This window comes from Mastomys coucha, unplaced genomic scaffold (genome assembly GCF_008632895.1).
Source record: "Mastomys coucha isolate ucsf_1 unplaced genomic scaffold, UCSF_Mcou_1 pScaffold7, whole genome shotgun sequence".
Classification (NCBI taxonomy): Eukaryota; Metazoa; Chordata; class Mammalia; order Rodentia; family Muridae; genus Mastomys; species Mastomys coucha.
Window position 1 is genome coordinate 94,339,493 of NW_022196913.1, and position 5,968 is coordinate 94,345,460.

At 38.2% G+C, this 5,968-nt stretch overlaps 1 pseudogene; it reads left to right on the forward strand.

Moving 5' to 3' along the window:
- Positions 1 to 757: 757 nt before the first annotated feature.
- LOC116081575 overlaps positions 758 to 5,968 on the forward strand; it is a 48,324-nt pseudogene continuing 43,113 nt past the window's right edge.

Consider the following 5,968-nt stretch of genomic DNA (forward strand, 5'->3'; position numbering starts at 1 on the left):
AGGATAAGATATGACATGTGCCTCAAGCTTGTTCTACAATGCCTTCCTGTCCTCATGGGGTATAGGAGCTCAAATGCACCTTTCTTCTTTTAAGTTGCTTTTGAGAAGTATTTTGTCACACTCAAAAAGTCTCTAACACAGGGTTGGTCTCAGTGCTTGGCTCTGGGGTTGTATCGAGGCCACACTGGCCCACTGGGGAGGCTAACATCAAAGAATGTGTGAGACAGGCCTTGATGAATTGCATACTTTAGCATGTAACTTCCATGAAGGGACTGTCCTGGCTGTTGTATCTTTCAGGGTCATGTTTTTTTGTTGACAACTTCCTGGATTTGTTTGGAGTGTGGAATGTTTCTAAAGACACATGGTACTCATAGGCAGTGCTGGAACCATGGGCAGCTATTGTGTGTGATTTACAGAGTTAGAAGCATGGTCCCTGGGGTCAGAGAGGCCAACATTTGAGGCAAGGCTTTGGTGCTTATGTTTGTCTCTTGAGATGGCTGAAGAAGTACAGCTACCTTTGTTCTCCATGGGTATAGGATTCCAGTAAGTAAGATGCTGCTACATCAGGTCTACATATTCCCATGACTCTATCTGCAACTCCATCATGAGTTCCAGAAAAGTTGATGGCCATCTCTCCCATCCTTGGACTTGTAAACACTCTAGTCATGGACTTTCTTCCACCTATTTATCATCTTTATTTTGTCAGCATCTTCACATTTATGCAGACAGAATTTCTCCACCCTTGTCCACTACCAGAATGACTGCATACGCAGAAGGTAAGTTTTCAGATGCTTGTGCTACTGCGTATTTTAGTGTGTTTGTTATTGATGCCTTTGGCTACATGGGCACTGGGTATTTAAGTCATTTTCTCTGAACTTAAATCAGTATAAAGGAAAGTATCCACGCTTATCTTGTAATGTTATATATATTAAAATGTTAAATATTCAACTTGGTTAATTTTCTGTTATTTTCATTGTACATCCGAATAATAGCAGATAACTAAAGTATCAGGAGACATTTGGTAGTCTTTTTATATGGCTGCTGTATAAATGCCTTTGTCTCCAATATGTGTTGGTTTATGATTGATTTCCTGTGGAGAACAATGAGGAGAAAAGTGATCTACTTTCAAATTGGAAAGGAAGAAGTCAAATTATCACTATTTGCTGATGATATGATAGTATACTTAAGTGACCCCAAAAATTCCACCAGAGAGCTCCTAAACCTGATAAACAACTTCAGCAAAGTAGCTGGATATAAAATTAACTCAAGCAAATCAGAGGCTTTCCTATACACAAAGGATAAACAGGCAGAGAAAGAAATTAGGGAAACAACACCCTTCACAATAGTTACAAATAATATAAAATACCTCGGTGTAACTCTAACTAAGCAAGTAAAAGATCTCTTTGACAAGAACTTCAAGTCTCTGAAGAAAGAACTTGAAGAAGATCTCAGAAGATGGAAAGATCTCCCATGCTCATGGATTGGCAGGATTAATATAGTGAAAATGATCTACTTTCATAATCAATTTCCCCCCTACAAATTTATACAGAGGTCCTTTGTGACTAGGATCAGACTCAGAAGGGTTGACCCTAGATCATGTCACCTTAGAGCAGTTATTGTTGTGCTTTTCATATTCTAGGTACTTCCACTTTTTTCTTGAGTTTTATTTTTGAATACTCACTGTGTCCCTTAACTGTCCACTTCACAGAGTTTCATGAGTGGGCCTCACACTAAGGGTATGAGGAGATTAATATTATTCTTTTTGCTATTAAGAAAATGAGACAATGAGACATTATCAAGTCTTTGTGTCCAAGAGGTACGATATGAACCCTCATAACGAGTAAATGATAGTATTCCTTGTGGCTTTGTGGGGCAGGGGCTGGGGATCAAACTAAAGACCCTATAAATGCAGGATAGGAAGTCTATCATCAAGCCACATTACTTTCTCAATAATGTTATCATTTAGCTCATCAAGATTGCAACACACATATGCTAAACTCTTTAGTAAATACACTTAATATTCACTGTGCCTATGTTAAAATTGAAAAGACACTGAAGTGGAATTTGTTTCTAAACCACATCAAAAGATGTTGAGAATTTTGTTTCCTTTAGAAAAAGCAGCTGTAAGAGGAGAGACATCTTTCCACGATATATGGATGATAGGATGAACACGAAAAACTGACCATGTATCTTTTGTTTGTGACAAGGTCTTTTTATGTATCCAGGGCAGTTTTGAACTTACTACTGCCTGCTTCAGCCTCCTGAGTGCTGAGATTATGAGTATACACCACCATGTTTATCTTAGAGTGCACATCACAAAAGCATATCCACTCTCAATTTTTCATTTATTATTAGTGAGCGCTCACTATATGTCAAGATTGAATTAGGAGCTAGGGATTTACATCATAAATTTTACATAATGGGGATTTACATAATGGGAAAGCTGGTCTTGCTTTCCAGCTTTTCTCTTAGTGACAGCAGGAGACAACATAAAGGTGGTAAACTTGCACTTTGTTAGAGCTCAGTTCTTTCTGCCAGGAAGAGTTGGAATTAAGATGACCAGTGTGCACAGTTGGAATTAAGTAGCAGGTAACAATTGTGCTTACACATAAAATAGATGATTTATGACTATTTTTGATGTGAAGGGCAGTAAGTAAAGAAATGTGATTTACAAGCATTTGTTGGGCTTACTTATTTTAATATTTCCCAGATGCCCAGAAGAGAATACATGAAATATATATTCTTGGTTCTGTACCAAATGGACAGGCTGACTTCCTATTTACTCCTGTAGTCTTTTGTTACCATGATTGCTAATATTTGCTATAAGTATTTGCTCTTAAACAATAACAACAATCTTAACACACACACACACACATACAACAGTATAACAGGCTTCTCTGACACATCATTTTGGAAGCATGTTGGTTATAAAGAAATGAATTACAACTGTAAAACAAAAAGTACAGACACTGACCTCTGCAGCACCATTAGTAACAACTTTGGCTTTTAGAGTCTTTCAAGAGCCCCTGACGCTTGTTTCAGATCTGTTATTTTCTTCTCTTGATATAATGATTGACAGTATGTATCTGTTCAAAGTTAAGAAGGAGAGTCCCAGAGAATCAGCACCTCTTTTCTTCAGATCATATACAAATACTGAGCTGCACAGCCATGGCTATTTCTATTCCATTGTTCCAACACTCTAATACAGATATTTGGAATCTGATTGTGCTGGCTAGTCTTATGTTAACTTGACACAAACTAGACTTATCCGAAAAAGGGGTCCTCCCTTGAGAAAAGGCCTCCATAATTCGCAGCTGTAAGGCATTCTCCTAATTAATGATTGATGGGGAATGGTCCAGCCTACTGTGGGTGGGGTCGCCCTTGAGCTCGTGGTCCTGGGTTCTATAAGAGAGCAGGCTGAACTAGCCATGGAAAACAAGACAGTAGGCACCAGCCCTGCATGGCCTCTGTGTCAACTCCTTTCCCAGGATCCTGCCCTGTTGGAGGTCCTGATCGAACTTCCTTTGATGATGAACAGCAATGCGGAGTGCAAACTGAATAAACCCTTTCCTCCCCTGCTTGCTTTTAGGTTATGATGTTTTGTTGCCTAAAAAAAAAACAAACAAAAACAAACAAAAACAAAACAAAAAACCCTAAGACACTGATGTAGGATAAAAAACCAATATTTTCATACTTATATTTGTTTATTTGCTTGTTTGTTTGTTTTTTGTTAAATCTTATCTGTTAAAAATTTATCCTGCACAAAGTGATTGGTTGGGTATTTGAATGAGTCTTAAATTAGTTTTCTAATTCTAATGATCAAAATATACTATATGAAAAAATTAAAATAAAAATAATGTTCATAATGAGAAACAGGATCTAAATACATTTAGGGCCATATACTTAGGGTCATATACATACACACATATATGCATACATACATACATATATACACACAAGTCAGAGTAGTCTACAGCTCAATATCTTAATTCTGATGAAGGTATTGATGCACATGAAGATATTTCATTTAACAAGCATGTTTTTATGTGTCCTCTTACAATATAGATCCACAGCTAAAACTAAAAGTATGGCAACAACATTCAACAAGTAAGTGTCAGAGGTGGGAACTGAACTTGGGTCTCTTTGGCTCTAGATTGAAATCCTTGAATCACTTTGATTTCCTGGTTTAAGGAAGTGTTACTTTAGTGTTGTCCTTGAAATTAGTTACATCTTTATTAATATTATGATAGCACAGCACAGCTTTGTACAATTTCGTTTATACCTAAATTTCTGGGACCTAGCAAGCTAATTGGTTGTGACATTTAGCTTCCAGAATGAGTAATTATCAGTTTCACTGAGTGGGATGCTTAAATGACAGTTAATAGTATGTGTAGACACCAATCCATATGTTTCTGCAACTAAAGTACCAGCGGAGGATGGGATGTTCATCAAAATGCCAGTGGAGTGTACAGAACAGTAGTTCTATGGGGAAATGCAAGCCGTTTTTAGTTTGTAAAAATTACCATTTGCAATTCACAATTAGCCTCTATGCACCTGTTATTTTTAACATCCAGACACAGACAGAGGGGACTGGCGTGTTCTGCTGGATTTAGAGGAAAGAACAGGTCCATCTCTAGCTCCACTGAAGTTTCAGTATCTGACACCTGCAGCAACTGATGGCCAAATGTGCCCAATTAGGCAGCTGGTGAGCGTCCAGATCTGAGGAGAAAATCTCTTAACATGGCATTAGGCATCTGATGATATTGAAGAAGGGCTGCCATATGTAGACAGCCAGGTTTCTATCCTGTCTTTGCTATTTGAAACCTTTATGAATTTGGACAAGCTGTTTCACTTTTATCTGTATCTTCACTGGCAAATTTATAACATATTTCAGCACCATTCAGTCTTGGCTGTTCATTGAATCTCCTGGAGAGCCATTGAAAATGTTAATGTACTTGTTTTGGATCAATTGAACCAATTTGGGATTATATTAGTTGATGGAGTTTTCTGGAATGCTCCATTCTTTTTAAAATGTGGGTTTTATGTGATCAGACAGGTCATGGACCCAGGGGAACACAAATTCTATTGTTCTACTAAGGAAACTTAGCAATAAAAGAACCCCTAATGACATTCTGCTATGTCCATAGATCGGCATCTCACTCAGCAATCATCAAAGAAGCTTCCTCTGCAGTAAATTGGGAGCTAACACGTAGAGTCTCAACTATGTGTAGAGAGTGAGAGACATTGAGCCCTCAGTAATAAATGAGATGTCTTTATCAGACCCCTCCCTTCATGGATCAGTCAATTATAGAAAAGATGAGGAGGGAAGAGTATAAGTGCCAGAGGGGATGGAGAACACACACAAAAAAATAGTCTTCCAGACATGACTGGACTGATGCACATATGAATTCCCAGAGACCATGGCAACACACACAGGGCATGAACAGGTTCCAGACAGATAGAATCCCGGGGCTATGAAGGAGAAGTGAGTACGAATGCACATTCCTAACCAAGAAGCTACATGCAGTTGAAAATTTCTCACAAAACAAAATGTAGTTTTCTCTGATGGAGCTTACTGGGTATACAAATCACATTGAAGGGCAGGGATTGTGCCTGGAAGTAGATAGCCAAAACAAAGCAAACTCAAAAGGCTAAATGAAGGTGACACATGTGTTTCTTCCAGCTCTTGAAAGCAGAGGCAGTCAGATCTCTGTGAGTTCAAGGCCAGATTGGTCTACATAGTGAGTTCCAGGGCAGCCAGGGCTACATAGAGGGACCCTCTCAAGACAAACAAAACAAAACAAAACAACACAAAACACACAAACAAAAGCCCCAAACAAAACAAAAACTGAAAAACCCCAACCTAATAGTATTTTTTTGTGTCTCACTCATATTGCTTCCATTTTTTTAAACCTTATTGATCTTTTGCTTATATATTATGTTTCTCTCTCTCTCTCTCTCTCTCTCT